Raw genomic sequence first — 25730 nt, 5'->3', positions numbered from 1 at the left:
AGCTTTCCATTTAAGACGTGACGCAGCATCACAACAAGAATGTATGATTTCCTACTGAAAAATAGGAGATAATTCAATTAACTCCACTACACAACATGCTGAAAGAATGAGGTCCTGTCATAATTGGATCATGACTTTCAAAGTGGGGGATGTCTTCAGGCTTTAAGCTAAAGTATTTCCTGAGGTTACACAGAGTGGGCTGGGGGCGGGGGTGGGGGGAGAGGGAGAGGGAGGGAGAGAGGAGCTTAGTCAGGCATGGCACACTCCAGCACCTCCACTCAGAGACTCAGACAAAAGGAAGGACCCAGCTTTCCCGATTGAGCCCCAGTCATTCCTGGGAAGCACTTCTCTTCCTCTCCATGTGACAGGAATGAAGTCGGTCCCTTCCACAGCGACACCACCATCGGGGGTCACAAGGTGAGACTGTTTTTGCACTGAACACTCCTCTGTCAGTCAGTCACCTTTATAAGTTGAAGACATTTTCCTAAAGAAACAATACTAGATATGGTAGCTCGATGTTCAAATAGGCTCATTACTGAACAACATGGCTAAAATACTGTTTCTATAAAGACAGCAAAAAAATTACCAGGGTAATACAAATACTTGCAATAAAATAAAACATAAGACAAGTAAAATTAAATAATTTTTATATATTCCAAAATGTGGTCCTGGATTCAAAGACAGGCATTTTTAAGGATTTCAAAAGGCACTCAACAAGGAAAAGACTGACAGCACTGATTTTTCACATCACGTCATTTCACTCCCGAAGGAGTGAAGTATTCATGGTGTCACGCTCATCAGCTATGCCTGGGGCTAGCGTTCACACCACAGTCAAAAGAGGGATGGGGACAAGGTGGGTATTTCTTGAGACATCTAAGCAAAGTGGGTAGAAGAGAATGAGAAGGGAGGAAGAAGGTTAAAGAGGATGTGAGTAGGATTTGATAGACACTTACCTGGGGGAGAACTCATGAGACACAGAAGGTAGAGCATTCGTTACTATCCAGGGCTGGAGTGTGAGGGAGAACACGTCAGGCATTACGTGACAGGTCCCACTTGGGTCATCTTCCTAAACAACTTGGTTTAAGAACAAGTGGGATGGCAGTGATAGGAGAACAGACTCTGTATGATTTCAATGCCTTTGTGTGTGCATGCTCAGTCGTGTCCAACTCTTTGTGACCCCCAGGGACTAGAGCCTGCCAGGCTCCTCTGTCCATGGAATTTTCCAGGCAAGAATACTGGAGTGGGTTGCCATTTCCTACTCCAGGGATCTTCCCGACCCAGGGATCAAACCTGCATCTCTTGTGCTGGCAGGCAGATTCTTTTACCACTGAGCAGGGGAAGCCCTAAACCATGAAATTTTTGCACCGTGTTTTATGTCCTTGGATATGTTCCAGTGTCTAGAGATTTACAGTCTATGGGAACTTGAATAGAATTTGTATCTGCTGTTGTGTGAAAATCATATAAATCTTAATTATGTTGAGTTGGTTCATAGTGCTAAAAATCTTAATTGATCTACTTAAAAAAATAATTGTAATACATAGTGGAACTACACGTAATTTTGTCCCGCATTTTGCAAGTCTCCTGTAAATGTGTTATACTTTCATCATTTAAAAAAAAAGAAATCAATAAACATTTGACATTTACCTTTTTTAAAATAAACATTTACTTACTTAAAAAAAAATAAATAAATAGAACAAGTGGGATGAGGGAAAGTACCAAATAGCCAGACGTGGGCTCACAACTCTTATTGAGTCCCGAATCAAACCATCCTTTCATCCAGCTGATGGTGGCATCCACAAGAAACACATCCACAGCGCCGACAGGAAATGCTTACGCCTGTTCTCTTGGAGCAGGATGAATTTCGGTACCTGGCTCTTGAAAGAAAAGGAACTACCTCAGAGTATCATGTCACCTAGTTTTAAGAGTCCCAGTAAAGTAGAAGGCATGTTCACTGCTGATGCAGGGTAAGAATGGAGTCAGAGCTTACAGAGTACAAAATAAAAGAGAGAAAGAAGGAAGGGAGGGAGGAAGGAAGAAAAGCACTGTGGTGTATGTCACAGAGACTTAGGATAAATTAAAGGATTGCAGAATAGCAAAGAAGGTCCAGTTGAAAGTATGCAGAGTCAATTATGAAACTCTTCTCCCCAGAACTAGTCTCGGTTCCATTACTTTCTCTAGCAATTTTCAGCAGTGGGAGAGCCTCCAGAAGTTGGGTGTGGTGACAGTGAGTACAGGTCCTTATCACTAACCCCACAGGGACAGGCATCTCTCTGCACTCTTTTACCAAAGTTTCTGCTGACTATGCCTCACAAAGGATCACAGGGCAGCAAAAGACTTTGGGGACTGCCTTCCAAATCCGCATTGGAGGAAACCAAGGCAAATCTTTAACTAGAAAGAAAAAGCATAAACTAGGCAAGATCTAAGTAAACCCCCAGAATCATTTCAGAAGGGAACGATCAGGAGGAAATGCAGTTCTGCCTATTTGAGTATGTGTGTGAGGGCTATGCTTTATACAGGCAGATGTTAAACCACTTTGCTCTTCTTCAAAGACTTTTCTCTCACGACACCATGGGGGTATCTCTCAGTTCTTTAGTCTACTTTTATTTCTCAGTTCCTGGTGAAAGGATCCCCCAAATATCCCTCGCTTTCCTTGCTGGAACCAAACGCAGGGCACAAGACTTGGAACACAGCCATGCACAGAAGGAGTGATCAACAAATGCAGAAGTTGGACATGTTAGCAAACATTTAAGGTTTCTGGAAACTACAACTTCCAAGGCCCATTCTCCACATCATGGGGAAATCAAAGCCAGGTGAAGATCTGGGCTGAGTTTCAAATATTTCTGGGTTTATGAAGGAGGTGGAAGGTGGGAGGCAGAATTCTGGAATGGAACCCGCAGAAGGCCAAACCTCCCACGTCCCAAGGGTGACAGCAAACAGGTGTGCACCTACAGCAGGCCCAGCAGTGGACAAGACAGTCATCTCTTGAAGTCATCCTTGTCAGAGGATTTCCACCACTTCTTTAGCACAGTTTATACTTTTTCAAAGTAACCAGACATATTAATTTTATCTATGTTTGGACATGAGTTTCCTTTTGGTTCCACTAACGACAGTCATGGTCCTGGTTCTCTGCCTCTCTGCCTCTAGCCTGTCTACTCTACTAGCTCCCCTGGGATTACTCTCTGGGTCCCGATCTCCATAGATTTCTGTGTCTTCTTCACCATAAAGTCCCTTTTGACAAAAGGAAATTGAGACATAGAAATGTGGCTTGCACAAGTCTGTACCGCAAATTAGTAGCGCAGCAGGGATTAGAATCCAATTCTCCAAAGTCTAGTCCAGCACTCTTTTCAACTGACCACAATACCTCTGTTATAGGAGGAACATCTGCCCCCGAGCACCAAGACCAAGAATCAAAACAGTTTATCTGCATGTCTTCTTAAGCAAAACAACACAGCCAGAATGTTTGGCAGAGACTAACTAAATATTTCCCCTGTGATCTGTGCCGGAGGGGAAGGCTGTGGGAGTGAGGTAGGCACAGAACACAAGGAAACTAAAGAGAAAACCGCTGCAAATGCCAGCAGATGGGTGACAAAAGAGGGAAAATGCACTCTTAAGCTGAGGACAAGCTAGGAGCAAAGGAATCGGAGTATTTTTCTTTAATGTTGAGATTTAAAAGTAGGGTTCTAAACGTGAATGTAAATAGACTGTCACCTAAGAACTGACCACAAGGAAGTCAAAAGAAAAGGTATCACAATATCGAGTCAAAAAGACAGGAATCTGGGGGAGTGACATGGGGGCACATCAGAACTCAAGCAGAGGACAGACAGGTAAGTGATGATCCTATCATGGAAGGGAGCTCAAGGGACCTAGGCAAGGTTCTGCCAAGATCAAGCAGCTGAAGGAAGGCCGGAGGAACTGAAGAAGTCGCTATACAGTACTAGGTCCACTGGTTTAAAAAAAAGAAAGAAATTCACCTGATTATCCAAAAGAGAAATTCTCCAAAGAGTGTGAAAGCTGTGGAATGGGAACATTTTTACCCAAGGAAACATCACGTGAGCTTTCCAGGAACCTCTAACAAAGAAAAGGCTTTAAAGGGCAGGTAGGATCCCTCAACTGTGCAAATGAACAAAAAGAAAAGGGAAGCTTCCATAAAAGAAAAGGCCTGACTCAGGCTTTCTACCACTGCCCCTGGGGCAAAAAGGTTTTCTCTAGCACTTCTGTGAGCCACGGGCTTCCCAGGTGGCTCAATCAGTAAAGAATCCACCTGCAATGCAGGAGGCCTGCTTTCGATCTCTGGGTTGGGAAGATCCCCTGGAGAAGGGAATGGCAACCCACTCCAGTATTCTTGCCTGGAGAATTCCATGGACAGGAGCCTGGAGGGCTACAGTCCATGGGGTTGCTAAGAGTCAAACACGACTGACTAACATAGGTGTTGGACTCTTTCTATGAGCTATTATCCTATTTTTCATTATTATTATTATTTTGGTCACGCTGTGAGGCATGTGGAACTTCTCCAGCCAAGGGACCAGGGATTGAACCTATGCCCCCTGCAGTGGCTGCATGAGTCTTCACCGCCAGGGAAGTCCTGTGAGCCGTTATCTTAGCATAGAGGGAGGTCTACCTCAGAGATGCTGTGGCTTTCCCGGCATGCTTGGTAGGCAGGATAAGCTAGGAGCGAGGATGAAGTAATCTCACCAGCAAATTTAGCCACTGGTGGTTACCCTCCCCGCTGGAAGAAAGGGAAAGAACCTGGAGCTCCTAGCCTTAACAGGTTGACATTCTATTTGAGCAGCCAAGACAGACATTCCAAAGAACTAAGAAATACTGCATCAACACTTTAGCTCAGCAAGCTCCAATAAGCAGCCAAGCCTCTGGGTATGAAAGACCATTACTCCCTTTCTTAGAGGACGGTACTGACAACTAAGGGAGGGAAGGGCAAATGAGAAAAGGTTGTCACAGAATACAGCAAAAGAGAATTTTAGGAGTCAGAGGAATTACTTCCTTATTATGAACTGATTCACTCATTAGGCAAAGTCTATGAAACAAGGCGTTAAGTCAAGGGCAGCTCTTCCCCAGGTGGAAAAATTGAGAAGGCAGACAAAAGGACGGAGTGAACTCCACGGAAGCAGGGAAATCCCCCACCCAAGGCTTCATGTGTAATCAAAGGCAGAAAGGACCAAACTAATGTAAACAGGCCAAGGGAAGCTAACGTGCCCTTCTCCAGAGAGGCCAAAACACACACTTCCCCAGCACAGCCCTGGAAATGCAGAAGGTAGGTGTTCCCTTAGATGAGAGAGGCAGCCTAGGGGCGCTAGGGAATTCCCCGGCTGCTCTCAGGCTTTTTTCCTCTGAGTTCCCAGGCACTTAGAGAGTTCACAATCCACCCACCCCATCCCCCCAACCCCCAGTGCACAGGGACCAAGTAGAAGGTAAAGCTAAGACTTAACTGCTTGGAGGAAAAATGCAGTCTGCCCAAAGTTCCCACAGGAGAGAGTAAGGAGAAAATAACCAGAGGGAACAAGCAGAACCACTTCCAAGTCTGAGCACCTAGGCCACAGGCCGGCGGGCTCCCCATCTCTTCCTTAGCACCAATGCAATAAACAGCTGCCCGGGAGAAAACAATGGGCCTTTGTCTGTGTCTCTGCCTTTAGATTATCTTGGAGAACCAAACAGAATTATTCCTTTAGAGGAGTGGTTCTCTTAAATACTGGCCCAGGCCATGATGCAAGTTTTGATCGTGTTCAGCAACCCTCTCAAATTCATACCTGATCCATGGTGGGCAGCAAGGCTGGTGTGCAACCCTGTCCCTTACCTGGTACGTGAGCCACGGCAGACAGGTGCTGGCAGCGCTCCTCCGGGACCCTTCACCAGTCAGACACCAGAGCTATGACTTCTGCTTCTCCTTGGCCTGGCCACAGGATTAAAAGCCTAATGACTTACCCCCTTCTCTCCATTTACCAGAATATTCCATATTCAATATTCCATTGACAGTTGATGCTGTTTTCATCAACAAGCCTGCTGAAATGCACTATCAACTGTAGCTGTGATAAAGTGTGAAACAAGCTGGACCGTCAAGCTTCTCTTGAGGTTGTACTATCAAATAAAACTTTCCAAACTGACAAACACATCAATAAAGTTTATGTTGTCATTTTTTTCTTGATTCAAAATAGTTTGTGTAGGTGCTAAGTTGCTTCAGTTGTGTCTGACTCTGTGCAACCCCATGGACTGTAGCCCGCCAGGCTCCTCTGTGCATGGGATTCTCCAGGCAAGAACACTGGAGTGGGTTGCCATGCTCTTCTCCAGAGGATCTTCCTGACCCAGGGATGGAATCAAGTCTCTTACGTCTCTGGCAATGGCAGGTGGGTTCTTTACCACTAGCGTCACCTGAAAAGCCCTCAAAATAGTTTAAATCTAACAAACTATTATAAGATGCTTTCTTACAAAGAGCTGTTTTATTATCCTATTTTATTGTTTTTTTAATTTATTTATTATTCCGGATTTCAAATGTCCTTTCTTATATGGCGTGATGATGATAGGCTTGGGGGCTTTGTTTATTTTTGGCCTCCTTTCCTGGGAAAAATCTTAAAATCTAGGAATTCTATGTTGGCCTCATGAAAACAAAACAAAAAACATGTTTTATGAAGTTCAATAAGCTATAGTATGCTAGTCTTTTCCCATTTCCCTCCACAAAGATAACTGGTTGCAAATGAATTCAGCAGCCTTTTCTTTCCAAACACCAAGGACGAGATGCCACACAGCACGGCATAAGATCACATGAAACAGAGACAGTCTGAAGAACTCCTAGTATCTTCCCCTTCAATACATCTCCCCTTACCAGCATTACTCCTCTTCCCAAATACCTCCAAATAAAACATACTCAGAGTTTTTCAGAACAGTTAGCTGGATACCATGAGTTCCCTAATTCAGTCCAGAAGATTGGTCATTTTCCATGATTTCAGCACAAAGAAGCATCACAGTGTAGTGGAAAGGGCTTTGGAATCGAATGAACCTGGGTTCAAATTTGGGACCCTGGGAAAGTTCCTTGACTTCTCTGCATCATCATTTCCTTGTCTTTGGGACAATTAGCAGAATTTATGAAAGTACCAAGTAGTGACTGGCACAGAGTAGGTCTTCGCACTGACTCAGTTCTTCCTTGAAGCATTCCCTCTTAATATCCCCCGAGAGCAAGGCTTTTCAGAGACTTTTTTGAAAACAGAGAATTGGAAATAATGAAGACAAGTCCAGTCATTTCCCACAAGAACTCAAAAGTCACGAGGCTTTCCCTATCTTGCCTTGCTAGTTACATTCCATCTCTTCCACAATTCCTTTCCAGGCTCTTTTGGAAAGGTCTGGGCACCTATTTAATGGTATAAATCTCCCACTTCTCCTTCTCAAGAGCTCAGAAGAATTATTAGCTGGCTCAGGGTTCTCTAAGGGCAAGGGATTCAGTGTCATCCAGGAAAATATTAAAATGTGGAAAAACCACTCATCTCACGGCCTCGTGTTTTGTACAAGGTCGAATCAACCCTTTTGGAGTTTGTTCAATCTGTTCTAAGCAAAAACTGAATCAGGACTCTAGTACAGCACTTTGCTGAACAAATGCTCCAAACAAGCAACAAAAAACTGTAATCAATTTTTTTAAAACTACATACAGTTTCATTTCATAGTACTATTTTGATCCCTATTAATAGAAACCCTGTCATCATGAAAGCAAAAGAATTCCCAGTACCAGATGTGCCAGAAGAGTGAGCTTACATGCTACTTTTTCCAGGACCATAGAATTTTACACAGTTGAATTCTTTATAACAAGGGTTATTGTGTAAATGTGTTGTTTGACCTAATTTGCAAAAATCTGTAAAAGCTTTTCATATAAACAAATCACAAACCAGAAAAAAAAAATTGTTTATTGGCCCAAGGATCTCAAATTTTAATTCCAAAATTGGAGTCACCCTTTCAAGTGACAAGCTGAAGGCTTCAACCAAGGAGGTGAATGAACTTCCTCGCAAGAGGGGAAAAGACCCCTTGGACCCCAGCACTAATCTCGGTCTGCCCATGCTACTAAGGTACAAATCTTGTATGAGGAATAGACCCTGGGTGGGCCTCATTTTACTACCCTAGGAAACTGTAAATAAGGATCTCTACATTTGTAAGAACTGAATTTGCCCGGGAATGAAGTCAGAAGACCAAGAGAATATCAAGTGCAAAAATGAAAGGCAACAAGAGCCTGTGTTGGCAAACCACAGGCCATTTCAGCATGGCAGGAAGGGGAGGCCATGTGTGGAGGAGGACCTGAAGTAAAAGCCAAATGACAAAGATTTTTCAATGTCACATTAAATGAGTTTGGAATTATCCTGTCAAAGAAGATTCAATAAAGAACATTTGTGATTCACTTATATGAAGATTAAGAAAAGATTTTTTTTTAATGGTAGCAGAAGGGCTAAGGATGCAGATACTCCCTGGGAAGACACAGAAAGCAACCTTCCCTGAAAATGTTCTTGATCTGAGTAGAAGTTACTTGGGCAAACACAAATGTTAAAGATCATTAAGCTACACACTTAATATTTGTGCACTTTTTGTTGTTGTTGTTCGCTCACTAAGTTGTGTCTGGCTCTTTGCGACCCCATGGACTATAGAACGCCTGTCCTTGACTATCTCCTGGAGTTTGCTCAAATTCATGTCCATTGAGTCAGTAATGCTACCTAACCATCTCATCTCTGCCACCCTCTTCTTTTGCCTTCAATCTTTCCCAGCATCAAGGCCTTTCCAGTGAGTCTGCTCTTCACATCAGGTGGCCAAATTAATGCAGCTTCAGCTTCAGCATAAGTCCTTCCAATGTCTTTCCAAATGATTTCCTTTAGGATTGACTGGTTTGATCTCTTTGCTGTCCAACGATTCTCAAGAGTCTTCTCCAGCACCACAATTTGAAAGTATAAATTCTTTGGCTCTCAGCCTTCTTTATGGTCCAATCTGTACAAGGCTGTAAAAACCATAACTTGACTATAAAGGCTTCTGTCGGCCAAGTGATGTCCCCACTTTTTAATATACTAAGTTTGTCATAGCTTTACTTCCAAGGAGCAAGCCATGTCACCCTGTTAATTTAACATTTATGCAGAGTACATCATGTGAAATGCTGGGCTGGATGAATCACAAGCTGGAATCAAGATTGCCAGGAGAAATATCAACAACCTCAGATATGCAGAGGATACCACCCTAATGGCAGAAAGTGAAGAGGAACTAAAGGGCCTCTTGATGAGGGTAAAAGAGGAGAGTGAAAAAGCTGGCTTAAAATTCATTGTGCACTTTACTGTATGTTATTTCTCAGGAAAAAGGAAGAGTTTTTAGCAAGAAAGTATGGTAATTGACCTGTATTTCAGAAAGCTCACTCTGGGAGCAGCTTGGGAGATTGACTGAAGAACATCCAAGGGCAGGCATTCTGAGACATTAAAACTGCATTCCAGGAAAAAGATGGTGAAGACCTTAAATGGACTGGAGGCAGCAAGGAGGACTTTTGGGAAATGGACTGACAAGACTTTATGAGTGTGATTATTGAGAGAGGAGAAATCAGAGACAACTCTGTGAAGGAGCTGGTGAAAACCGGAGAACAAAGTGCAGCTTTCCGGAGATAAGTATTGGAATGTCAGCTTAAAAAACAGTCACTGGAGAAGGAAATGGCAACCCACTCCAGTATTCTTGCCTGGAAAATCCCACGGACAGAGAAGCATGGTGGGCTACAGTCCATGGGGTTGCAAAAGAGTCGAACACAACTTAGCACCTGAGCACACACTCGTGGATGTGTACAAGTTTTGAAGAATTCTGTGGTTATTTCTTAACAGCGTCACATGCTCATTAAAATAATTAAATAAAAAAAAAAAAACAGTCACAACCTTAAAGTTGAGAGTAACAGTTTTATTTGGTGGGAATTTTTAGGACTTTAGAGCCTGGGAGACAGCATTTCAAGTAACCCTGACAGAACTCCTCTGAGGAAGTGAGCGGGGAGCTAGGTTTGACAGAAGTTTTGCAACACAGTGAAGATAGTCTGAACATCAAAAGATTATTGTTAATTAAAGAAAACCAGAAATCCCAAGTTAAGGAACTCAGTACTTTTCTTTGTATGGGAGGATACAAGAGTCTGGGCTCACTGAAATCATTCCTTTCATATGTATTTCAGCTATCCTGGGCCAGAATCCTGTGTTTTTCACCAAGGGCTCACCATAGGGAATGGCTGCTAAATCTCAGGTATTCTTCTCCCTCCTGAGTGCCCTTAGGGCTTACCAGCTCACTTTGGAGGGCTGCAATCACTGATGACTGTGACATTCTTATTTACTGATATGGTAGGAAATACTCCATTTCTCAAAACATAACGTCTGAGGTGCTTGTGGGTCACCCAACTGTCCAAAAGCAATACTTATATACACTAACTATATGTCAAGTAGTTCTGAATATTTTACATATATTAACTCATCTAACTTCACAAAAACCTTATGAGGTAGGCACTATTAGTACCCCATTTTACAGATGAGGAAACTGAGGCATGAAGAAGTTAAATGACTTGTCCAGGACCAGATATAATAAGCAGTAGAAAAATGAAATGAACCCAGACCATCTGGCTCAAGAGTTCAGGCTCCTAAGGTGACCACTGAGATATAGGTGATATAGTCTCTGACGTAAAGGAAATAGTCGAATCCCTGGGGAATAGCTGAGATCTCACAGGAAGAGAGTATGCAAAAACAAAGAATAATAAAACATGCTTCTTAGTGTTGTCACAAGAATTAAACAAGATATGTGCAAGCCTCTTAGCAACACACAAGTCACACAGTCAGGAACCTCTTAAGGATAATTCTTCAACAAGATAATATACAAAAGGACTGACTTGGTTAGATTAAAAGAAGCTTAGAGGACATAACAACCAGATACAGTGTGAGGTTACAGGTTCAATGTCAGTATGGAAAAAAATGATAGGATACTTGGGGGTCAACAGGGGGATCTGAAACATGGACTGGGTGTTAGTTAAAATACAAATTCACTGAACATGAAAAGTGGAGATAATAAAAAAAATAAAACAATGAATTATAGTATGTCTAGTATGATCTTGCTTTGGTAAAAAGCAAAGAATACAAATATGTACATAGATATGCATAGAGAAAGATCTAGAAGAGGGTGCACAGAGATATGAATAGTGGTGATCTCTGGGTATTGGGAAAGTGAAACTTAATTTTTTACAGTATACTACAATGTACACATTACATTTTTTAAAGAACCAATTTAAAGTTGAAGGTAATTTCACATTTTTTAGTTTTCTATTAAAGAAGTCCACAGACAAGAAGAAAGCAGAGCAAACCTCAGACAGTATACAAGCTGGCTCCAGATCCCAAGAAAAAGAGGGGAAAACAACCTCACTCCGGATAGCAATCCAAGGGCTCAATAAAACACTCCTCTTAAAAAACAAAAAAAAACACTCCTCTTCTACATCTGTCTTCTTTTGTTTTGAGCAGCTGCTTTTTCCAAACGATGGGAAAAATTAGCATGATTGCCTCCCTCTCATTTTTGTCATTCGTTCTCAGAAAACAACACACCATGCCCCTCTCAGCATCCCCAAAGAGCCATGGAAGCAGGCAGAAGTAAAGAGCCCGAGAAGCAGCACACGCCATGTGCCCTGTGTCCACACTGCAAGCAGAGGAACTTTCAGAAGAAGGAAAACAGCCCCTGTGGAGAACGCTCTTCTCTGGGCTTACACAAGCAGGAGCAGTTCTTCTGCAAAGACTTCAAACTTAGAGGGTTTCATCAGGAAGTGCTGCCCCGAATGGAACTTCCCACACTTAATGCAAAGAAGCTAATTTTCATTTCTCTGAAATTTAAAGTCCAGCCAGGGACAGAGGTCAGGGAGAGAGGGGAGGGCCCAGTGGGGTGAAGGGGGTACACTACTGCTGAGAGCATTCTCCTCTTGGCCAGCAATCCCAGCAAACTGGAAGCTGCCAGATCTACCCAACAAACTCCAGTCAACCAGTTGAGGACCCTTACCGGTTCTTATTTTTCTCCAAAACTGCCTCAGCATTCAGTATATTGCCTATTACACAGTACACATTTAACAAGTGAATGCAAGCTTAAGTGAGTAGTCTGAACTAACTGAGGGCTTATGGACAGAGCTACATAAATTTGGGGGCTTCCCTGGTGGCTCAGACGGTAAAGAATCCACCCGCAATGCAGGAGAACTGGGTTTGATCCCTGGGCTGGGAAGATCCCCTGGAGGTGGGCATGGCAACCCACTCCAGTATTCTTGCCTGGAGAGTTTCCATGGGGCTTAAAGAACTTAATGTAAAATAGGACCAAATGTTAATATTCTGTATCAACAACATTTGATGCAATATGATCAAAAGATTAAAGCTCCAACACTTAGCATAGCATCTGGTATTTAACAGGTCCTGCTTAGTAAGTACTTGTTGAATACTCTAGGATCAGATTTTTTTCTGCAACCCAAACTCTCAGATCCAGTATGAGATATTATTTGAAGGTCTGTGTTCTCACTTTCTTGCTGACTTTTAAAGTTTTTCCTTAGAGATGGAAAAAGACTCCTGAGGATGGAAAAAACTTTTAAAGTATCGTACTCTGTGCCAATTCACTGGCCTGGTAAGGACTATCTATTCTCATCAGCCCTTAATTGAAAATCTATGTGGATACATGTATGGGCCCAGGCTTTAGCACAACCCATCCACCCAAAGCATTTGTGGGTCCAGCAGGCAGATCTTACTTCCATTGGCCTCTTGAGTCCTAAAACGACAGTGTGAGGCTGCAGTCCCTGGAGGCCTGACTCCCTAGCCACAACATAGCTTCTCCAACAGAGATGTCCAGGCCCTCCCTTGGAAGCTGATCCCATTCACTGTCCTTCCCCTCTCTCCATCACTATTTCACACTAATATAGTGTTATCTTCTACCTCTACTTCTCAGGCTCAGCTGCCTGAAGAGGAATCATCACTTAGATACCAAAATGTCATTTAGAACCATATACAGAATTAAGGTAAAAGGCTAGTTCTCCAGGCTTTTTACTCCCAAGCTCTCTCTAAGAATTCTGGGTACAGGCATCTTACCAAAGAACTGCATGTCATCTTCAAAACCCCCACAAATTTCTAAAAGCAAACTGAAATACAACTAGGCCCCTAACTAAACTAACACCTGAACTGTCACAAGGGCCTCCAAATTCCTCAAGGTTCCACTTCCTTCCTCAACTCCAATCTATTCTCCATACCTACATACCTACATCACCTTCATTGGAGAGAAAAGACAGAACAAGACTTAAAGCATTTCATATGCCTCCCTGTCATTCTGAATTTAAAGTCTTCGAGATAACATTCAAGATCCTCCAGGATCTGGTCTTCACCTTATTCAGCTCATCATATCTCCCATGGATCTCTCGTACAAACCTGCTGATTCAATTAGGCCTAATTTCCATCCAAATTTCTATCCCACACAAGCCAAAATCACTGTGTAAAGGAAAGAGAATTGACCTAACAATCAAAATATCTGGATTCCAAACATTTACTAGCTGTGTACCTTTGGACATGTCCTTTGCCTCTCTAGGCTCGGTTTCCCTATCTGTAAACAGAAAGATTGAACCAGATCATCTTAACAATCCTCCTAGTTTAAGAAAAATTACTCTATGATTCCTATATGACCAACCAAACCCATCTCTTCTTCAAAAGTCTGTAAGTCCTCCATGGATTCTTTCTAAGCACTCCAGACCACACTACTCTCTCCCTTCACTGAACTCCTATGTCTGGAATTCAAAACAAATCAAACAGTGCATTCATTCAGCTAAGATTTTCTGAGTATTTTCTTGGCCAGATATTACGGCAAATCTTTGGCAATATATATAAAGCCAAGTAAGACCCAGTCAGTTCAGTCACTCAGTCGTGTCCAACCCTTTGTGACCCTATGGACCAGCACGCCAGGTTTCCCAAGTAAGATCCAGACCTGTGTATATCACCTGTATACCCCTTTCTGCTTCGCTTTTTATCCAAGTAAAGTTATGTTAAACATGCACATCAAATGCATATGACACCATTTATTCATTTAACAAATATTTATAGAAAACTTTCCATGTCCTGTTTTGAAAAGTAAAGATACCAGTAAACAGATGGACCAACTCCCTAACCTCATGGCATTTGTTTATTTTTGTAAAAGCAGACAGGAAAAACACCCAAATACATAATGCAATTTTAGGAATAAAAACAAAGCACAGATTAAAGACTGACTAAGAGTAGCTTATTTCGGATGGTCAGGGAAAGTCTCCCAGAGGTGGTGCGTTTAAGCCAACACCTGAATGAAGTGAGAGTACAAACTGGCAGTATTCACGAAGAGCACCTCAGCTGCAGGGCAAAGGCTCTGAGACAGAGACACGGAGAGGAAGGCAGAGAGCAGGTGGGAGGGCTGGGGGCTAGAGCACATAAGGACTTGGTAGTAAACGTGAATTCTGAGTGTAATGCACAGGATTCTTTATGAAGGCTAAAGCAGGGGACAAACACAACAGGTAGGTTGCTATGTGGAGAAGGGACGGGGTAGAGGAGTTCAGGACCAATTAGAAGGTTAAACAGAACCAGTTAAGGGCTTGGCATCCAGTCTCCAACTAAGCTCACATCTTGACTCTTCAGTTTATGAACTGTGTGATCTCAAGGAAGTTCATCTCTCTGACCTCAGTTTCCACACCTTCAAGTGAGGATGACAGTACCTGCATCACAAAGCTATCTGAAGCTTACACTAATGAATGCAAAGCCCTTGGAACAGAGTTTGGCACAAAGTAAGCATTCCACGAACGCCAGTGCTTTACAGCCACGGGATCACCTGGGGAAAGGGCAGATAAAGAAGAAAAGGGGGCTGGAGTGACCCCTGGGGCTCTCCAACATCTCCAAAGGCCTCCATTCAACCCGAGGCTTTTCCATAATCCTGCATGTCCTAAGCCTCATCCAGGCACAAACCTCTGTTTGTGACTCACGATTTAAAGCTTGATAACTTAATACTTTATAGAGATCTTCAGGCAACAGTTATACATTCTAAGTTCAGGACTGGTTTGGTTTCTGTTTGTTTTTGTTTTTGTTTTTGTTTTTTCACATAATTGTATACCCACTACCATGCCTGGCATAGAATCAGACACATACCAGGGTGTTGGAAACTTGTTTGTGGACACATCACATAAACTAAAAATTTTAAAGTCAACATACTATACTTTCTCTTAAGGAAAAAAACAATCTTCAAGGAATGATGTGGATTATATGACATCTTTAGCACTACCCCATCATCCAACCATCAGGCCCACCTTAGCTGCAACAGTCACAACGGCCAAAGCACCTGCCAGGCCATTTTCCCTTCTGACTTCCAATCCTTGTACTCTATGTGGAAACTTCTCTGTCTCTTCTTTCCTGGAGATTTGTCTAGGTGTAAAAGCCTCTTCTATCTGGCAACATATCACACTCTGGCCCCTAGCCCCTAGTCTACATAAGCTAAAAAAAAAAAAAAAAAAAAAACCTGGACATTTGAAGCCAAATTTTATTCCTTAAAAACAAAACAAACCAAAAAAAAAGCATCAAAACTTAGGTGAAAAAGTGGGAAAGAAAATGGAAACACACATCCAGAGAACCATCTACGAGGGCTCCTCCCACCACTGTGTAGGCGTCACAGTGCCTTCAGCTAGTGACTATGAGTATTTACAGAATGACCTCAAGTGACAAGAGTTTCCAACAGAACAAAAGTACAAGTCAATGAGGGGGAAAAGAAGTCCTAAGAGTTTATTGCTTTGCTTAGTTTCCACAGAACTACATGCCCTTCTGTTTGTCTTCCCTGTCCCACCCACCTTCCTCCCCACACTCTCAGCCCTGATGATAACCACAGAAAATAAGGCTGACCCACTAGGACCAGCTGTTGATGTGGCTTCAACCACGTCTGAGCCTCAGATCCTGAGATCTGCCCGTGGCCCCCCAGGGACCAGTACCACTGACAAGGATATGGGAACCACGTAGGCAACTTGAATGTGGGAAGAGCTGAGCACATGAAATTGCTCCCAAATTGGCTTTCTCAGTCATATCTAAACCTGGAACAGACAAAAGGCTGCTAGATGTTATTTTACCAATACCTTTCAGCAAAGCTACTGCTAACTAATTTGGACTGCTGAGCTGCTTATGGCGGTTTGAAAAATGGTCCACCTGAAATAAGATACAAAGTGGGCTCTGTTCATCTCCCATGACTCTGCTATCACTTTCTGTATAAACACTCTGGTCCTAAATCCTATTCTAATTCAAGGCAGTGACCTGTCAAAACACAGATGTAGAAAAAAAAAATACAGCAAAACAAAACCCTCACAGTGGTTTATCTCTGATAAATTGGACATTAAAGACTCAAATGAACATTTTGACCTTAAATCCTGTTTTTCCATCCTCTTCCTAAACCTATATAGCACTATATAGTCATTTGTAAGCTGGTTTTCTCCATCCTGAGGTCTGTGTGTATAGATTCTAACATCTACTGAGAAGCAAAAAGCTTTGATTCCCCCTCCTACAGTGGTATAAAATTTCAGAGGAGCTTCTATTCCCTTTGGATCCCAGTGTTAGGATCATTCTGGTTGTGTAGAAGCCCCTTGGGTCTAAGCACCTAGCATCCATCCCTGGCTCAAGTGCCAAGACCAGACTTTTAGGAAAACTTCTCCAGGCAATCCTTACTACTGACCCACTGGGTACCTTCTAATACAGGAGCTACTACATTTAAGCGGAGCTCCCGGCAACTCTAAACGTAACCTAACATGACTAGCAGCAAAAATAACTGACTGAACCCTGTTCACTTACTAGAAAATATATGCTCACATGTTGAAACTCTTTATCAGGAGTAATCTCAGCATCTAGATCAGATCAGAACCTGAAGTGATGTACAAACAGCCACTTCCCCATAGCAATACTCCAACCAGGGTTATCCAAAAATACTTCCCATCTAACTTCTTTACTCTACCCACTTCTCAATTCATCAAACACCTTGTATCAAGCATGTTTACTGAAGAAAAGAAATAAGAGACCAAAGAGATGTTTGAAAGCACTGGCAATGTGCTATGTCCATAGCAGATATTCAGTAATGTTGAACACCAGAGTGGATGAATAATGCTTCCTTAAAGACTAGTGTCTGACAAAATGTCCTAAGACACTGACTGCTTCATTAAAAGCTATATCTACTCCAATCTAGCCTTCAAAAAGGAAAGAATAGGGAGAGGGGGTAAAAAATCCACAAATATTCTACATTCAAACTTCAAACTATATTCAAATTAACACCCAAGATCCCAAATTCACATCAAAGGAAGACAGAAAGTCACCAACAGTGACATTGGCCCACTCAAAGCAGTTTTCACAACACTGACAACCAGGACTCTCAGCATGCTCTCATCACTATGGCCCTTTATCTCAAGAGGCCCATTAAAAGAGGTTTTCTTTCTTATGCTGTTATAAAGGGTTAAGCAGATTATTTCTATCATATTTACTCAGGGGTCCTAGATTCTGGTTTGAACAAATGATTCCCACACTTCTAGAAAGGCCTTAATTGAGTTAGTCTGTTACTCTTAGTACAATCTTACAAAGGCTGGATTCTTTTTAAGTCCTTAAAAGACTTGGGTAAAATCCTTTTGGTGATAATTTTTTTTTAAAGATCCTCTCCAGTGTTTACACATGTTCCACAACCACTCATGCTGATAAGGGAGGAAAAAAGTACATTTTATTTCCAAAAAGCATCCTTCAATCTGAAAGCTCTAATTGCCAACATATCTGATACTGACTTCCTGCATAAAACAACACACAGAACAACACGTATAAACACAGGTCTAGAAAGCAGCTCAGCTTGTTTAGCCAGAGAAAGGGAATGAAAAGATGGGTACAGAAGGAGCAATCTACATTTCTGGTAGCTGACATTAGGGTCCAAGAAAGACAATCTGCCCACTCTGTGAACAACTGTGCATTAAGAGGCATGAGAAAAGAGCAAAAACAAGAAACACTAAGAGAAAAAAAAAGCTCAGGCTAAACAAAGAGATAATCTGTGATCATCAGTCTGGAAAGCTCAGGAGGAAACATTTCCTGGAGAGATTGTGAAGTCTCTTGAGAAAGAGCAAATCTCTTGAAAAAGATTTAAGAATATTTGGAGGTGGAGATTTAAGGATAATTGGAGGTGGAGTTGAAGTGGGTTAAAATAGTCAAATGGTTCTACTATTCTAGGAGATTACATATGAGTATCAAAAGGATATTCTAGTCCTCTTTTTCTAAGCTTTTAGCTATCTTGGAAAATGTAAATCATTCCTTTAATAAATTATAAAAATGATAGATGCTTACCAAATATAAAAACACTAACAACTGTGTGAGCAATGGGCCAAAAATGCAACCAAAACATCTCTGACATTTAAACAAGAGTACTGCCAAAGTCTCTTTTTGAGACCCCCAACTTTCAAAACTAACCTCAAGAGCATTCTCACAGAAATCCATACCAAAAGATCTGCCATTCTCTGGAGGAAAATCCTAGATTGTTTTCCTTTCTCGTCTATAACCACAGGCCACAGATAAAACATGGTTTTCAAGTGATACAAGATACGAAATGGGAGAAGGAGCCAAGGACTAATCAGGGCATGAACTATGGGTTCATCCTGGGAGATTACTCTGATCTAGAAGAAATAGATACACCGAGCTAAGCAACATTGAATTCCAGACACTTCTGAATAAATGGCAAAGCGGGAACCTTACCCCATATCTTTGGACTCTAAATTCCCTACTTCAAGAGGGCACATTCCTCGGAAGTCCAAACCCAAACTGAGTCACATCCTGACACATTTAGAGCTGCTGGTGAGAATTTCACATACCAAAGCCTCATTCAATAGGGCAAGCTCTCCAGTTAGAGGCTCTTAAAGGTAAAAATGAATTTGGAGAACTGAGATGAAACTTCAGTTTTGCATCTTTTTTTTTTTTTTTAATTTATTTTTGCTGTACTGGGTCTTCAGTGCTGCAAAGGCTTTTCTGTAGTCACAGTGAGCAGGGACTACTCTCTAGTTGCAATACACAGGCCTCTCATTGTGGTGGCCTCTCTTGTGGAGTACAGGCTCTAGTGAGTGTCGCCTTTAGCAGTTGCGGCGAGTGGGCTCAGTAGTTGTGACCCCCGGACTCTAGAGCACAGGCTCAGCAGTTGTGATGCACAGGCTTAGTTGCTCTGTGGCACGTGGGATCTTCCCGGATCAAGGATTGAACCGGTGTCTCCTACATTTGCAGGTAGATTCTTCACCCCTGAGCTACCAGGGAAGCCCATTTTGCATCTTTTTATTTTACAAAAAAACATGGTTGATTCTAACATGAGTTTATTAATAAAACAAAACTTCTCCAGTTGACAAGTGATTTGTCTCTCAGCTGCCCTTTTCTGTCTCATCACCTGTTACCTGATCTCCCTTGGCCCAAGAACCAAGTCTTCAGAGCACTGACACATTCAGAGGAAAGGCCTAGAGGTTGACAAGGAAGAGTAAGAAATCGAGATTGCATTCAAAGTGGGAGACAATTCTAGCAAAATGGCTCCACCCACTGCTGCCCTTCCTGTGCCCATTATCTGCAGAGAATCAAAGGGCCTGGCTCTAAACTTGGATAGTAGATGACCCTGCAAGCTCCCGAGCTGGACAAGTGAACAACACAATTAACTGGTAGGAAATTTGGCAGGGTAGAAAGAGCTTTGCACATCTCAAAATCCTGGCTTTCCAATCCCTTCTAAATTCCTACACAGTAACTGCCCAAATGCAACCTATTGCCGCTCCATAACAAAAAAGTGAAATAAATCTACCTTTTTTTCTTAACTGGTCTTATTAATAAGAAAGGTAATTTCAATTCATTTTCACCTTGCTGGTGCCAAGTTTTAAATTTTGGCATTTTTAAGAAGCAAGGAAATGTTGAGGGGAAAGGGCATCTGAACTTTAAACAACATTTTAGGGCAGCGGCCCTAGATTGGGGGTTCAACTTTGCCACTTAGGCTCTTAAACAAATTACACATTGATCTATACCCCAGGGAAGCCAGGAAAGAAAAACCTTTTCACCAAAGCATTGTGAACCACATGGGGAACATAAAGGACAATCCAGCAGTCGTGGTGCGCCACACACACATTCCATGTCAACGCTCACCTGCTCGGATCCAGCGCTTCTCTGATCCCTGGCAGCCCTGTGGTCTGTGCAATCGGTTCTCACCCAGCGAACGAAGCCATCAAAGGGTAGGGGGAACGGGGCAGGAATTTACACACCGAGATATCCTGACCACACTCACTGTCTTCAGGCTGCCAATTAAGAACTACATCTTGCAGGTTACCTAAGATAAGCATGTTACATTCCTATACACAGATGTCATAATAATCTTCTAAAAACACTGCTTTACCCATCATTTCCTTTCTCAAAAATCTTTAAAAGCCAGACAGAGTAATAGGATGAAGTTCCAGCTCCTGAGCCAGAATTCAAGCTGACCAGTCTGCTTCAGCTGAACCTGCCACTGTCCCTGGGGAAGGACAAGCTTTAGAGTCAGGCCACAGGGAGCAGGAATTCCAACTCCAACGCTTACCACTTGTGTGATCCTGAACAGGTTACTTATCTGTGTGGTCACTTCTCTTTAAAACAAGAAGAGCAATACCTACGCCATAGCCCTAGAGGATGGAAGAGAGAACATGGCATATGGCACAGAGGAGATGATGCTTAGTAAGCACCACTTCTCTCCCTAGCTCCAATCTAAAAGGTCTACTCTCTTCTCTCTTGAAAATTCTCCCCAGCAACTTTCCACTGATTTCAGAACCATGCTTTGCTTCAACGCCTAACTGAAATCTTTTCTATAAAGTTACCCTCGCTCATAATCATTTTTTCCTCTGAGATTCTTATATTTTAGGCCAATGGGTCTAAACTTTTCGCTCTTCTCTATGTGTTGCTCCTCTTTCCCCAACCAGTCCACAAACCCAAAAGCAAAGTTTTTAATCAATCATCAAGCCAATAACAATTTAAGTGGTCGATAAAAAATACTTTGAAGAAACAGTTGCCTTGGGGTTGTCTACCAATGATGGGAGCTCTTCTGGCCCAATTAGGGGATAATACTACTTTCCATATACGCTTGAGAAAATCTCCCACGTATCTTGGGGAATTTTTCCAAGGGTAATATTTATTGGGTAAATGAAAATGAAGCCTTAGTCTATGTAGTCACAAGGGAACCCTCAGCCAAGCAGGCAGAGTCCAAGAAGCTTTAATTCACTCCAGGCATTCAATAGGTTCTTTTTAGCTCTTGCTTTGTGCTGTCCCTAATTTACCATAGGAGACAGACTATGAGCAATCTGGTCTCTATCTTTGATTAGCTTTCTGAAACTAGACTATTTATGAAACTAGACTATTTCTAAGGGGTTTCCCTAAGAAACCCCTATTTCTGAAAAACCTCATCAATGAAGGGATTCACCTTCTGAAAATATTACCTGGGAGGAAAAAAACAAAACAGTAATACAGTTACTTGGGTTTTAACTTGGTGGCCCTATCCTAAGATGGCCAACTGAGGAACGTGCACATAAGCACCAGCTCAAAACAGCCCTGTAGACAGAATAATGACCCCTTCACCAGGCCCAAGACCCTGCCGTCCAAACAGGAGAAACAACCGCATCAGGATAAAGCAAGAGGTGGACTGAGGCAGCATTAAGCGAAATTCTCTTAGTGAAGCTGTTTCACTCAGGTTCAATTGTAAACCACATTCTCATAAAGACCACAGGAAAAATGCAATAATTTCTTTAGAAACACTTGAAAACGTTCAGTCTCTTAAATTCTACAAACTACTAAATTCTTTAATCAGGTAGCACAAACGTTGGCTGAAGTGTGTTCCTTTAGTCTTGGGTCACTCAAAAATACACTTTCAATACTTAGTGCACTCCAAAAGAACAGCAAAAAAAAAAAGTAAAGGTGATCATAAAGTGATAGCAAAATTAATTTTCCTTTGTTTGAGTTCCGTGTGTGTGTGTGTGTGTGTGTGTGTGTGTGTGAGTGTGCGCGCGCTGGAAGAAGCCTGCACACAAACTACCAGAGCTGCAGGTAGGAGCTGCCGAGCAGCTCTGGCGCATCCTGGGGCTCGCTCAGAGCCCCCTACCAGGACCGCCCAGACCTCGGGCTCCTCCTCGCACACCAGCTCTGCGCTTCCCCAGACCCTCGGCTCCATGTTCCCCACCCCCAACTGCGCGCCCCGGCGGAGCCGGGAAGCAAGGCTTGCCAGGACCGCCCGGAGGGCAGCCCCCACCAACCCTGCTCCTCTGCGCCTTCAGAGTCCCGGGATCACTAACACTCACCGAACTGGAACACCTCCGGGGCCTCTGAGTGGTGAATAGTGGGAAAGCGCTCAGACTGCAGCCGCAAGGCAGGGCGCGGCAGAGCCGGAACCGGCGCCCCTGCTGCCCGCCACCCGGCCTGGAGCAAGGGCATTGAGGCCAGCAAGCAACCTCCTGGCGGGAAGACGGGCAGGGAAAGCCTGGGCGGCGGCCGGGACACACTTACCTCTGAGCCCCCCAGCCGGGCTGGGTGCTCGCAAGGATGGGGGCTGGCCTGCAGCCGCGCGGCCCGGAGGAGGAGCCGCTCCAGGAGAGAGGGCGGTAGTCGGGCGGGCATCCGCGCCCGGGGCTGCGGCCGGGCTGTAGCGAGAGAGAAGGGAGGGAGCACAGATTTGAGTGGAGGGGGGCGTGGAGGAGGTGTGCCTCCACCCGAGACAGGGAGGGTGGGCTGCTGGAGCCGGGTGGAGGGGTGTGCTCGGAGGCTCTTGAGGGAACTAGAAAACCGCGCTGAGGGTGCTCAAAGCGGGGGAGGGAGGGCGCTGGGGATGGGAAGGTGGGAGTGGAGAACAGGATGAGGAGTTGGTCCTCAAACTGGACCGGCCCTCACCTCCGACCATCCGACCAAGAATTGTCTGGGTCTGGAGCAAAACACAAGAGGGTCTGAAACTTTATGTCATTTTCTCATACACACGTGACGCCCCTGCAGTCCAGATGGTTTCAATCACTGTAGGAAAAAAGCGGCTCTGCTGGTATGCATGAAAAACCGGAGCTGGGAGAGTCTGGGAAAAGCTGCCTGTACAGCCTGCCTGCCTTCAAACTAACCGATGAGCTCTTTCCGCTCTCCCAGCCCGAGGCCAGGGGAGCCCTGGAAAACCCGAAAAGACACTAAAGGAAGCTACATTTGGTATTGGCGGGAGTGGCGGAAGAACTCTGAAAGCGTTATAGTTCCAAGTTATCTAGTCTGAACCGAATGTTCTAAGGGCATTCTGAGAATTTGTTTTTAAATACTCCACGAGCTTGCAAAACCAACTAGAAAGGGGTGTCATTGAGGAATAAGCAATGGAATACTAGCAGTGAAAATCTGTGATTTATTAGTGGAATTCTGAAAGAAATTGTTAATGCAGTATGACAGTTCCACTTGGAAAAGAATAATGTAAATCACTTAAAATCAAAAGCCATACATACTTAGTGGGATGTTAGGAAGCCATGTAACCCAATTTCTCATCCCATAAATCACAGTAAATAGAACTTAATGTTGAAATGCACAAAATTGACTCTCACAAGCCTAGTTAAATTTTGAAGGAACAAACGTGTATGAATGACCATAAACAGTCTCTAAGGCCAAGTCATGCTTCAAAGTCCAAGCCAAGAGAATTATCACAAATCCCAAAAAAAGTCTTTACTCAGCTGTAGGGCAAGCATAAAAAATAATGGGGAGTTTAAGATGCAAATTGGAAATAACTTGTTCTATTTGGAATAGAAAAAATAGAAGCACCAAACTGATAGTCTATTGTTCCTTTGCTTTAAAAAACATATTAACATGAACTAATAGTATTTATGCTTTATCTCAATAAAATTGATGCCAGAGTATGTTTGGTCTTTCCAGCAGAAAGCCTTACATACAGTGTGACTCAGTTGTCCCTGTGTGAAAAATATGTCAGTCTTTGGTAAAGTGAATTGGTTCTACATTAGGAAAACCCAAGATTTTCATTTTTCTACTGGAAAATACAGGATACAATACGAAATTAGGCAAGTCAAAACTCCAAACTCAAAATCCTACAGTGAGTGTCTACTCTAGTTCACTGCCATGCATGAACTCTTCAGGAGATGGAGGCTATCTGGGCGGACAGAGCCTTCTCCAATTTCAAATTAGGGTGGTTCTGCCCTCCACAAACAAGAGAAGTTGGGCAAAAGAATCCTCAGAGAACACAAGTCACAAAATTTAACAATGCTCCAGGCAAATTCCACCCGCAGCTCCTCAGCTCTGTACAGAGGTTCTTAAGTTTCCTAATTCCAAAGCTATTAAAACTCCTATTAAAGTCTTATTCTTCTTGTGTATGACACCTGTAAAGAAAGCCAACTCAATGGAAAGCAACAAGATTTTCTCTATTCAGGCCCAGGACAGTAATTGTTTTCACCTGTGGCAGTTGCTGCTGCTGCCTCTTACATGTTCTAAAGAGAGCAATCATGAGATACAAATAGTTGTTCTTTTCCTTTGCCAGTACTTTGCAAATTATGCATCAAACTTTTTTAATTCCTAAAGAAAAACTGTAATGAGATATTCTCTTTCAGAAAGAACAGTAACATCTTTTAACTTTTCTAAATATAGTCTTAAGTCTAAACTCCACTGATGTCAGTATTACTCAGTCTAGCCTAATAATAGACAAATATTTATTAGATACACTGGAACCTGAAATGTTTTAATGCTATTTTAAATGGTGTTAATTTAGTGATTTCTGTTAACCTAATGTCCACATCAAAACAAAGCCGTGTATATATAAGATGCTAAGGGAGGCGAAAGCTCTATGAGGACAGGGACTGTCTATCTTGTGAAAAACTATACCCTACATACCTAGCACAGTGCCCAGCATGAAAGAGCTGCACAATAAATATATGCTGTTTGAACAAATGAAAGATAAACAAAAACACTCCTCATAAGTTTACAGTCTTGTGGAGGCATGTGACTTCTAAACAACAGAATGAAAGAACAGCTTCAGAAGGGATACCAGCAACAACAAAAAGGAAGGGATAATTAGCATTAGCTGGCTTTGGATTCTAATCACAATATTCAGAAATGTGCAGAGACTGCTGCAAATAAGAGGCATTTATAAGAGGAACTTGGTATATTTCGTGCCTAATTTAGGGATCTCAGAGATACACTTTCCCATGTCCCCATTATTCAGTCCCCTCGACACAGAGCCAAGACAAGATTTGAGCATAAACATCCTGGCTCTAATTTGGATAGTATGAGTGCTGTTTCTTTCATCCTCTCTCATACATCTCCTCCACCCCCAAGCCATTTCCTCTGTACTGTCTTCTGTCAGTCTACTGAAAGTTTCCTAATCTTTAGAAGCAGTAGCTTTGGTTCTCTTTGTGTGGAGAAGTACAATACAGTCTGATTACACAGTTATATTCCATACAGATGCCTGGCAACACATCTTATAGCTAAGGGTCTGGTTAATATTTTAACTTTGAGGGACTTATAATTCAACTATTTTGCTATCTACCAAAATAGTGCTTGACATCACAGAGATGGGCTTTACTTCCTTTTGCTATTTTAAATCCTCCACTTGAGCCTGGTGAATAATTTGGGTTTTCTGGTTTGTGGATTTTGCCTTGGCGTGGTTTTGTGTTGTTTTTTTTTTTTCTTTTGAGGAACAAAATGGATACGATTTTCAAGGAAGTCTTTCAGGTGTATAGACAGGTC

At 42.7% G+C, this 25730-nt stretch overlaps 1 protein-coding gene across 4 annotated transcripts in view; it reads right to left on the bottom strand.

The window, feature by feature from the left end:
- Positions 1–23035, bottom strand: part of DENND2B (DENN domain containing 2B) — a 163446-nt gene extending 140411 nt beyond the window's left edge. For 2 of the 4 annotated variants that reach the window (XM_043903620.1, XM_043903648.1), the window contains exons 1-2: positions 22911–23035; positions 22530–22663 (exon numbers count right to left, since the gene is read on the bottom strand). The gene's annotated coding sequence lies outside the window, so the exon portion shown is untranslated. Of the gene's footprint in view, positions 1–22324; positions 22506–22529; positions 22760–22910 lie in introns of those variants that run through there. The other 2 variants (XM_043903668.1, XM_043903640.1) reach the window with 2 other exon arrangements.
- Between the last annotated feature and the right edge of the window lie 2695 nt (positions 23036–25730).

This window comes from Cervus elaphus, chromosome 1 (assembly GCF_910594005.1).
Source record: "Cervus elaphus chromosome 1, mCerEla1.1, whole genome shotgun sequence".
Taxonomy (NCBI): Eukaryota; Metazoa; Chordata; class Mammalia; order Artiodactyla; family Cervidae; genus Cervus; species Cervus elaphus.
This window is presented reverse-complemented; position numbering and strand designations above follow the sequence as displayed.